Source organism: Piliocolobus tephrosceles, chromosome 4 (assembly GCF_002776525.5).
Source record: "Piliocolobus tephrosceles isolate RC106 chromosome 4, ASM277652v3, whole genome shotgun sequence".
NCBI classification, from domain to species: Eukaryota; Metazoa; Chordata; class Mammalia; order Primates; family Cercopithecidae; genus Piliocolobus; species Piliocolobus tephrosceles.
Window position 1 is genome coordinate 30,038,985 of NC_045437.1, and position 11,815 is coordinate 30,050,799.

The 11,815-nt window shown below is 37.6% G+C and overlaps 1 pseudogene across 1 annotated transcript; it reads left to right on the forward strand.

The window, feature by feature from the left end:
- The first annotated feature begins 1,204 nt into the window (after nucleotides 1–1,204).
- On the forward strand, nucleotides 1,205–1,780 carry LOC111545590 (annotated as a pseudogene). The gene has a single exon (XR_002732499.3). The product of XR_002732499.3 is annotated as a 40S ribosomal protein S10 pseudogene (transcript).
- Nucleotides 1,781–11,815: the final 10,035 nt, after the last annotated feature.

Consider the following 11,815-nt stretch of genomic DNA (forward strand, 5'->3'; position numbering starts at 1 on the left):
TACCCAAGACCCCAAAAGTGGTACCTCTGAGTCTACAGGAGCTACAGCATTAGTGGGCATGAGGTAGCTCCTAAAGCAGATATGGCTATATAGGACCAAAAACTTAAGTCACAACACCCAAGTCCCTTAAAATACCTGAAAAGCCTTCACAAAATGTATGGATACAAACAAGCCCAGACTGTGAAGACTACAATCAATACCTAATCCTTCAATGCCCAGACACCAACAAATATCCACAAGCATCAACACCATCCAAGGAAACATGACCTCACGAAATGAACTAAATAAGGCACCAGTGACCGATCCCAGAAAGACAGAGATAGATGACCTTTTAGACAGATAATCCAAATAGGTGTTTTGAGGAAACTCAATTAAATCCAAGATAACACAGACAAGAAATTCAGAATCCTGTCAGATATATTTTACAACAAGTTTGGAATAATTAAAAAGAATCAAAGAGATATTCTGGAGCTGAAAAAAATGCAATTGACATACTAAAGAATGCATCAGAGTCTCTTAATAGCAGAATGGATCAAACAAAAAAGAATTAGTGAGCTTGAAGACAGGCTCTTTGAAAATACACCGAGAGAGGAGACAAAAGAAAAAAATTAAAAAGAATAAAGCACATGTACAAGATCTAGAAAATAGTCTCAAGAGAGCGAATCAAAGAGTCACTAGTATTAAAGCAGAAGTAGAAGGTAGAGGAAGAAATCAGGGTAGAAACTGTCCAAAGGGATAACAGAGAACTTCCAAACCTAGCAAAATGTATCAATATTTGAGTATAAGAAGATTATAGAATATCAAGAAGATTCAACCCAAATAAGACTAACTCAACACGTTTAATAATCAAACACTCAAAGGTCAAGGATAAAGGATCCTAGAAGTATCAAGAGAATAGAAACAACATACCAAGAAGCTCCAATATATCTAGCGCCAGACTTCACAGTGTAAACCTTACAAGCCAGGAGACAGTGGCATGATATTTAAAGTACTGAAAAGGAAAAACTTTTCTCCTAGAATAGAATATCCAGTGAAATTATCCTTCAACCAAAAAGAGAAATAAACTTTCCCAGACAAACAAAGGCTGAGAAATTTCATCAAAACCAGATTGTCCTATAAGAAATGCTAAAAAGCATACTTCAATCAGAAAGAAAAAGATGTTAATGAACAATAAGAAATTATCTGAAAGTGCTTTCCAGCCCCGGCCCCGGACCCTGCAGCTGCCGAGATGTTGATGCCTAAGAAGAACCGGATTGCCATTTATAAACTCCTTTTTAAGGAAGGAGTCATGGTGGCCAAGAAGGATGTCCACATGCCTAAGCACCCAGAGCCGGCAGACAAGAATGTGCCCAACCTTCATGTCATGAAGGCCATGCAGTCTCTCAAGTCCCGAGGCTACGTGAAGGAACAGTTTGCCTGGAGACATTTCTACTGGTACCTTACCAATGAGGGTATCCAGTATCTCCGTGATTACCTTCATCTGCCCCCCAAGATTGCGCCTGCCACCCTACGCCGTAGCCGTCCAGAGACTGGCAGGCCTCGGCCTAAAGGTCTGGAGGGTGAGCGACCTGCGAGACTCACAAGAGGGGAAGCTGACAGAGATACCTACAGACGGAGTGCTGTGCCACCTGGTGCCGACAAGAAAGCTGAGGCTGGGGCTGGGTCAGCAACCGAATTCCAGTTTAGAGGCGGATTTTGTCGTGGACGTGGTCAGCCACCTCAGTAAAATTGAAGAGGATTATTTTGCATTGAATAAATTTACAGCCAAAAATCCTTAAAAAAAAAAAAAAAAAAGAAATTATCTGAAAGTAAAAAACTCACTGGCAGTAGTAAGCACACTGAAAAACAGAATAAATCTCTTTAATTATGGTATATAAACTATTCATCTTGAGTAGTAAGAATAAAAAAGAATCCGTGTAAAATGATAACTACAACAAGTTTTCAAGACAGACAAAATGAAAAGATATAAAGAGAAACAACAAAAAGCTAAAAAGTGGGAGGGATGAAGTTAATGTGTAGAATTTTCATTAGTTTCTCTTTGCTTCTTTGTTAGTTTGTTTTTGCAATCAGTGTTAAATTGTCATCAGTTTAAAATAATGGCTCATAAGATGTTACTTGCAAACCTCATGGTAACTTCAAATTTAAAAAAATACAGCAGATACATTGAAAAATAAAAAAAAAAAAGAAATTAAAATGTACCACCAGAGAAGATTACCTTCACTAAAAGGAATAAAGGAAGAAAAGTAAAGTAGAGAAAACTACGAAACAACTGGAAAACAAATAACAAAATGCCAAAAGTAACTTCTCACTTATCATTAATAACATTGAATATAAATGGACTAAACTCTCCAATTGAAAGACATAGAGTGGCTGAATGCATTAAAAAAGAATACCAAATTGTCCCTTGCCTACCAGAAACACACTTTCCCTATAAAGACACACATATACTGAATATAAAGGATGATAAAAGGCATCCCATGCAAATGAAAACCAAAAAAGAGAAGTAGTAGCTTCACTTACATCAGGAAAAAATAGACTTCAAGACAAAAGCTACAAAAAGAGACAAATAAGATTATTATATAATGACACAAGGGTTAATTCAGTAAGATAATATAATGATTGTAAATACATATGCAGCAAAGATTGGAGCATGAATATATAGAAAGCAAATATTATAGCTAAAAGAAGAGATAAACCCCAATATAATTATAGCTGGAAACTACAACACCTCCAATTTTAGCATTGGTCAGACCACCCAGAAAGAAAATTAATGAAAAAAATTTGAATTTAATCCATCCTATAAACCAAATAAATCTCACAGTTATTTACAGAACATTTCACCCAACAGCTATAGAAGACACATTTTTCTCTTCAGAACATAGATCATTCTCAAGGATAGACCATAGGCTAGGCCACAAAATAAGTTGTACTTTTTTAAATGAAATTATATCAAGTAACTTCTCTGAATGCAAAAGAATAAAAGTAGAATTCAATAACAACAGAAACTTTGAAAACACAAACACATGAAAATTAAACAATATGCTCCTGAATGGTCAGCAGGTCAATTAAGATGTTAAGAAGAAAATTTTTAAAAGTCTTTAAACAAATAAAAATAGATCATACCAAAACCTATGGTATACAACAAAAGCAACAATATGAGAGAAGTTAATAGCAATAAACATTTACATCAGAAAAGTAGAAAAACTTAAACCTAATGATGCATCTGAAAGAAGTAGAAAAGCAAGAGCAAACAAAACACAAAATTAGTGGAAGAAAAGAAATAAAAAATATAAGAACAGAAGTAAATAAAACAAATACAAAAATAAAAATAATCAATAAAATGAAAATTTGTTTTTTGAAAAATAATATGAACAAACTTCAGCCTAAATTTATGAAGAATGAAAAAGAGAAGACCCAAATAAATAAAATGAAAGATGAAAAGGAGACATTACAACCAATACCACAGAAATTCTGAGGATCATTAGAGGCTACTATAAGCAACTGTGTGCCAATAAATTTGAAAACGTGGAATAATTTGATAAAAACCTTGACACGTTGATTGAACCAGGAAGAAATCCAAAACCTCAACAGACCAATAACTAATGATGAGAGCAAAGCTATAATAAAAAGTCTCCCAGTGACACGGTTTGGCTCTGTATCCCCACCCACAACTCCTCTAGATTTGTAGTTCCCATAATCCCCACATGTCATGGGAGGGACCAGTAGGAGATAATTTTATCATGGTGGCAGTTACTTTCATGTTGTTCTTGTGACAGTGAGTTGTCACTAAATCTGATGGTTTTATAAGGACCCTTTCCTCATTTTGCTCATTCTTCTCTCTCCTGCCACCATGTAAAATGAGTGTGTTTGCTTCCCCTTTTGCCATGACTGTAAGTTTACTGAGGCCTCCCAGCCATGCAAAACTGTGAGTCAATTGAACCTCTTTCCTTTATAAATCGCCCAGTCTTGGGTATGTCCTTAAAGCAGGGTGAGAACAGACTAATATAGTAAATTGGTTCCACAAGAGTGGAGTGCTGCTGTAAAGACACCTGAAAACGTAAAAGTGACATTGAAAGTGGGTACCAGGCAGAGGTTGGAATGGTTTGGAGGACTCAAAGGAGACAAGAAAATTTGGGAAAGTTTGGAACTTCCTAGAAACGTGGAGAGCTCAGAAGACAGGAAGATGTGAGAAAGTTTGTAACTTCCTAGAGACTTGTTGAATGGTTTTGACAAAAATGCTGATAGTGATATGGACAATGAAATCCAGGCTGAGGTGGTCTCAGATGGAGATGAGGAACTTGTTGGAAACAGGAGTAAAGGTCACTCTTGCTAGCAAAGAGACTGGTGGCATTTTACTCCTGCCCTAGTTATCCGTGGAATGTTGAACTTGAGAAAGATAATTTAGGGTATCTGGTGGAAGAAATTTCTAAGTGGCAAGGCATTCAAAGGAAGCAGAGCATAAAGATTTGGAAAGTTTGAAGCCTGTTGATGCAATAGAAAAGCAAAACCAATTTTCTAGGAAGAAATTCAAGTCTGCTGCAGAAATTTGCATAAGTAATGAGGAGTGTAATGTTAATCACCAAGACAATGAGGAAAATATCTCCAGGGCATGTCAGAGACCTTTGCAGCAGCCCCTTCCATCACAGGCCTGAAGGCTTAGGAGGAAAAAATTGTTTCCTGGGGCAGGCCCATGTACCATCTGCTGTGTGCAGCCTAGAAACTTGCACCCTGTGTCTCAGCTGTTCTAGTGGTGGCTAAAAGGGGCCAAGGTACAGATCAGGCCATTGCTTCAGAGAGTGCATGCACCAAGCCTTGGTAGCTTCCATGTGGTGTTGAACCTTTGGGTGCACAGAAGACAAGAATTGAGGCTTTGGCATATGCCAAGTCTTGGTAGCTTCCATGTGGTAATTAGGCTGTGGGTGCACAGAAGGCAAGAATTGAGGTTTGGGAAGTACTGCCTAGATTTCAGAGAATTATGGAAAGATCTGAATGTCCAGGAACAAGTCAGCTACAGGAGCAGAACCCTCATGGAGAACATTTGCTAGGGCAGTGCAGAAGGGAAATGTGGTGTGTGAGCTCCCCAGAGAGTCTCCAGTGAGGCACAGTATCGTGGAGTTGTGAGAAGAGGGCCATGATCCTCCAGAACCTAGAATGGTAGATTCACCAACAGCTTACACTGTGTACATGGAAAAGCCACAGACACTCAATGTCAGCTCATGAAAGAAGCCAGAGTGGGTTAGTGTACCATGCAAAGCCACAGGTACGGAGTTGCCCAAGGCTGTGGGAGTCCACTTCTTGCATCAGCATGCCCTGGATGTATCACCTGGAATCAAAGGAGATAATTTGGAAACTTAAGGTTTAATGACTGCCCTCTTAGATTTCAGACTTGCATGGAACCTGTAGCCCCTTTATTTTGGCCAATTTCTCCCATTTGCAACAGGTGTATTTGCCCAATGCCTGTAGCCCCATTGTATCTAGGAAATAACTAACTTGCTTTTATTTTTGAAGGCTCATCGGCAGAAGAGACTTGCCTTGTCTCAGATGAGACTTTGAACTCGGACTTTTGAGTTAAGCTTGAAATGAGTTAAGACTTTGGGGGACTGTTAGGAAGGCATGATTGTGTTTGAAATGTGAAGACATGAGATATGAGAGGGACCAGGGGCAGAATGATATGGCTTGGCTATATGTCCCTACACAAATGTCACCTTGAATTGTAGTTCCCCATGAGTCATGGGAGGGACCTGGTGGGAGGTAATTTAATTTTGGGGGCAGTTACTCTCATGATGTTCTCATGGTAGTGAATTAGTTATCATGAGACCTAATGGTTTTATAAGGCACCTTTCCCCCTTTTGTTCATTCTTCCCTTCCCTGCTGCCATGTAAAGAAGGACATGCTTGCTTCTCCTTTTCCATGATTAAGTTTCATGAGGCCTCCCAGCTATGCAAAACTATGACTCAATAAACCTCTTTTCTTTATAAATTTCCCATTCTTGTATATGTCCTTATAGCAGAATGAGAACAGACTAATACACCAAGCAAAAGAAAACCCTGACTCCAATGACCTAACTGCTGAATTTTACCAAATATTTAAAGAATAACTTCTACAAATCCTGCTGAAACTATTCCAAAAAATAGATGATAAGGGACGATATGGTCTGGTCCTGTGTCCCCACCCAAATCTCATCTTGAATTATAATCTGAATTTTAATATCATAATTCAAATTGTAATCCCCATGTGTCAGGGGAGGGACCACATGGGAGGTAATTGAATCATGGGGATGGTAACCCTTATGCTATTCTTGTGATAGTGAGTGAGTTCTTATGAGGTCTGATGGTTTTATAAAAGGCTTTTCCTGTTTGCTTGGCATTTCTCCTTCCTACCATCATGTGAAGAAGGACATGTTTGCTTCACCTTCCAGCATGATTATAAGTTTCCTGAGGCCTCCCCTCCTATGGAACTGGAGTCAATTAAACCTCTTTCCTTCATAAGTTACCCAATCTAAAATATTTCTTCATAGCAGTGTGAGAATAGACTCAAACAGTAGATTGGTAAAAGGAGTAGTGAGATTCGCCTGTAAAGATACCTGAAAATGTGGAAGCAACTTTAAAACTGGGAAACAGGCAGAGTTTGGAATGGTTTGGAGGACTCGAAATAAGACAGGAAAATGTAGGCAAGTGTTGGAGAATTTGTTCTCCAAATTTGGAGAATTTTTGTTTTGGAGAATTTCTCCCATTTGGAATGGGTGTATTTACCCAGTTCCTGTACCCCCACTGAATTAAGAAAGTGACTAACTTGCTTTCATTTTTACAGACTCATAAGTGGAAGGGACTTGCCTTGTCTCAGATGAGACTATGGTCTTGGACTTTTGGGTTAATGCTGAAATGAGTTAACACTTTGGGGAACTGCTTGGAAGGCATAATTGTGTTTTGACAAGTGAGAAAGAGAATTTGGAGGGGCCAGGAGCAGAACGTTATGATCTGGCTCTGTGTCCCCTGCCAAATTTCATCTTGAATTGTACTCTGAATTGTAATATTGTAATACAGATTTTAAATCCTACGTGTTGTGGAAGGGACCTCATGGGAAGTAATTGAATCATGGGGGTAGTTATTTTCATGCTCTTCTTGTGATCTCATGAGATCTGATGGTTTTGTAAGGAGTTTTTCCCTGTTTGCTCGGCACTTCTCCTTTCTGCCACCATATGAAGAAGGACTGTTTGCTCCAACTTCTGCTATAATTGTGTTTCCTGAGGCCACCCAGTTCTACAGAACTGAATCAATTAAACTTATTTCCTTTATAAATTACCCAGTCTCAAGAATTTCTTCATACCAGTATGAAAATGGACTAATACCAGGAAATACTTCTCATTTCATTCTATGAGGCCAGTATTACCCTGATACCAAAAGCAGACAACACATTAAAAAAAAAAAAAAAACTCTACAGGCCAGTATTCTTTATGAAAATTGGTACAAGTTTGGCTTAACCTATGTAAATCAGTATAATACATCATATAAACAGAATGAAGGACAAAAACACATGAACATTTTAATTGATGTTGAAGAAACATTTGATAAAATTCAACATCCCTTTATGATGAAAATACACAAATTTGTATATAGAAGATACCTCAACTCAATAAAAACCATATATGACAGACCCACAGGTAGTATTATACTGAACAGAGAAAAACTGAAAGCCTTTTCTCTAAGATCTGGAACAAGTCAAAGATGCCCACTTTCCTGACTGGCATTCAACATAGTACTGACAATCCTAGCTAGAGCAATTAGACAAAATAAATAAATAAAGGAAAAAGAAGTCAAATTATTTTTGTTTGCAGATAATATGTTCTTACAGTTGGAAAACCCTGAAGACTCCATCAAAAAAAAAATTGACCTGATAAATAAATACAGTGAAGTTTCAGGATACAAAATAATCTGACAAAATCAGTAGCATTTCTATATGCCAACAGTGAACAATATGAAAAAGAAATCAAGAAAGTAATACCATTTACAATAGCTACAAATAAAATAAAATACCTAGAAATAAACTTACTCAGAGAAATGAAATATCTCTGCAATGAAAACTATAAAACATTGATGAAAGAAATTGAAGATGACCAAAAAAAAAATGGGAAGATGTTTCATATTCGTGAACTAAAGGAATTAATATTTTTAAAATGTCTATGTTACCTGTATTAGTCCATTCTCATACTGCTATGAAGAAATACCCAAGACTAGGTAATTTATAAAGCAAAGATGTTTAATTGACTCACAGTTCTGCATTGCTGGAGAGGCTTCAGGAAACTTAAAGTCATGGTCGAAGGCAAAGGAGAAGCAAGCAGTGTATTCACAGGGCAGCAGGACAGAGTGAGTGCAAGCGGGGGAAATGTCAGACACATATGAAATCATCAGATCTCATGAGACTCACTCACTATCACGAGAACAGCATGGGGGGAACCACCCCATGATCTCATTGCCTCCACCTGGTCCCATCCTTGGCATGTGGGGATTATGGGAATTATAATTCAAGATGAGATTTTATGTGGGGACACAGTCAAACCATATTACTACCCAAAGCAATCTATAGATACCATGTAATTCCTATCAAAATACCAAAGACATTCTTCAAAGAAATATAAAAAATAATACTAAAATTTATATGGAACCACAAAATACCAAAACTATCCTAAGCAAAAGGAACAAAACTGGAGGAATCACATTACCTGTCTTCAAATTATTGTACACAGCTATAGTAAACAAAACAGCATGGTACTGGCATAAAAACAGACATGTATACCAATGGAACAGAATAGAGAACCTAGATGTAAATCCGTAAATCTACAGTGAACTCATTATTGACAAAGATGCCAAGAACACACATTGGGGAAATAACAATTTCTTCAATAAAACCTGCTGGGAAAACTGGATATCTGCATCCAGAAGAATGAAACTAGATCCTTATCATTCACCATATCAAAATGAATTAAAGACAAATCTAATTGGCTTTAATGGCAAGGACTTTAAACTATAAAACTACTATAAGAAAACTTTGGGGAACATCTCCTGGAAATTGGACTGGGCCAAGATTTCTTGAGTAATACCCCACAAACACAGGCAACCAAAGCAAAAATGGACAAATGGGATCACATTAAGTTAAAAAGCTTCTGCATGGCAAAGGAAATACCAACAAAGTGATGAGGCAACCCACAGAGTTGAAGAAAATATTTGCCAACTATTCATCTGACAAAGGACTAATAATCAGAATATATGAGTGCAAATAATCAATAAAAAGTCTAATAATTTAATTTTAAAATGAGAAAAAGATCTCAATAGACATTTCTAAAAGGAAGACATGAAAATGGCAAACAGCTATTTAAAAATGTGTTCAACATCAGTGATGATCAAAGAAATGCAAATCAAAACTACAATGATATATCATGTCACCCCAGTTAAAATTGCTTTTATCCAAAGGACAAGCAATAATAAATGCTGGTAAGGATGTGGAGAAAAGGGAGCTCTTATACGCTGTTGGTGGGAATGTAAATTAGTACAACCACTGTGAAGAACAATTTGGAGCTTCCTCCAAAACAGTAAAAATAGAGCTAAAATATGGTGCAGGAATTTCACTGTTAGGTACGTACACAAAAGAAAGGAAATCAGCATATTAAAGAGATATCTGCACTCCCAAACACAGAAAGACAAACTTCATGTGTTCTCACATATTAGTGGGAGAAAAAAATGAAATAAAACAAGTGAACTCATGGAAATAGAGAATAGAATGATAGTTACCAGAGACTGAGAAGTGTAGTGGGATTAGTTAATGGTTACAAAAATATGATTAGAATTAGAGAGATCTAGTATTTGATATCACAACAGGGGTGACTAGAGTCATCAATAATTTAATGTACATTTTACAATAACATAAATAGTATAATTGGACTGTTTGTAACACAAAGAAAGGGTAAATGCTTGAGGTGAAGAACACTCTATTTATACTGATGCCATTATTATGCATTGTGTGACTATATCAAAACATTTTCTGTACCCCATAAATATATACACCTACTATATAACTACAAAAATTCAAAATTAAAAAATTAAAAGCAAACAAGTGAATAGAAAACCTGGTATATCCACACAATGGTATACTGCTCAGCAATAAAAGTAACGGACTATTCACACGTGTAACAGTATGGATAAATTTCAAACTCATTATACTAAGTGAGAGTAGTCAGACACAGAAAGGGTATACACTGTGTGTTTCTATTTATACTGACAGTAGATAGTGTTTTCCTAGTACTTGGCAGATGGGGAGAGATGGCAGGAAGGAATTAGAAAAAAGCAAAAAGAAACTTTGAGGTGATATAGTTTAGATATTTGTCCCCACCAAAATCTCATGTTGAAATGTAATCCCCAATTTTGAAAGTGAGACCTGGTGAAATGTGTTTGGATCATGAGGGCACATCCCTCATGAATGGCTTGTGCTATCGCCTTTGTGATAAATGAGCTTTTTCTTTGAGTTCACATGAGATCTGAGGGTTTAAAAGCATGTGACACATTCCACCCACTCTCTCTTGCTCCTGCTTTCACAGTGTGAAGTGACTGTTCCTGCCTTATCTTCTGCCATGATTGTAAGCTTCTCAAGACCTCGCCAAAAGCTGGGCAGATGTTGGCACACATGCTTCCTGTAAGCCTGCAGAACCATTAACCAATCAGAAATCTTTTCTTTATTAATTACCCAATCTCAGGTATTTCTTTGTTGCAATTCAAGAACAGCCTAAATATAGATAATCGGTACCAAGGAGTGGGATAGTGCCATAAAGACACTTGAAAATGTGGAAAGGACTTTGGAACTGGGTAACAGGCAGCAATTGGAAGAGTATGGAGGGCCCAGAAGAAGAGAGGAAGATAAGGAAAAGTTTGGAAAGTCTAAGAGACTGGTTAAATGGTTGTGATCAAAGTGATCACAGTGATGTGGACAGTGAAGTCCAGGCCGACAAGGTCTTAGATGGAAATGAGGACTTATTGGGAACTAGAACAAAGGTTATGCATGTTATGCCTTAGCCAAGAGCTTGGCTGCATTCTGTTCATGCCCGAGAAATCTAGGGAAGCTTCTAGTGGAAGTTTGAACTAAAAAAGTAATGATTTGGGGTATCTGGCAGAAGAAATATCTAAGCAGCAAAGTGTTCAAGATGTGGTCTGGCTGCTTCTAACAGCCTATCTTAGATGTGGGAGTAAATAAATGACTTGAAGTTGAAGTATATATTTAAAAGGTAAGCAGAACATAAAAATTTGGAAAATTTGCAGGCTGGCCATGTGGAAGAGAAAGAAAAAGCTTTTGGGGGAAGAAGAATTCAAGCAGACTGCAGAACAATCACTTGCTAGAGATATTTGCATAAATAAAAGGAAGCCAATTGCTAATATCTAAGACAATGTGGAAAAGACCTTAAAGGCATTTCAGAGACCATTAAGGCAGCCCCTTCTATCACAGAACCAGATAGCTGGAAAAACAGAATGATTTTATAGATCAGGCACAGGACCCCACTGCCCTGAACAGCCTCAGAACACTGCTTCCTACATCCTGGCTGCTTCAACTCCAGCTGTAGCTCAAAAGGGCCAAGGTACAGCTCAGTCTACCAAATTGAAAACTGTAAGCCATAAGCCTCCGTGACTTCCACATGGTGTTAAACCTGTTAGTGCACAGAATGCAAGAGTAAAGAATGCTTGGCAGCCTCCCCCTAGATTTCAGAGGATACATGGAATAACCTGGGTGTCCAGGCAGAAGCCTGCTGCAGAATGGAGCCCTTATAGAGAACCTC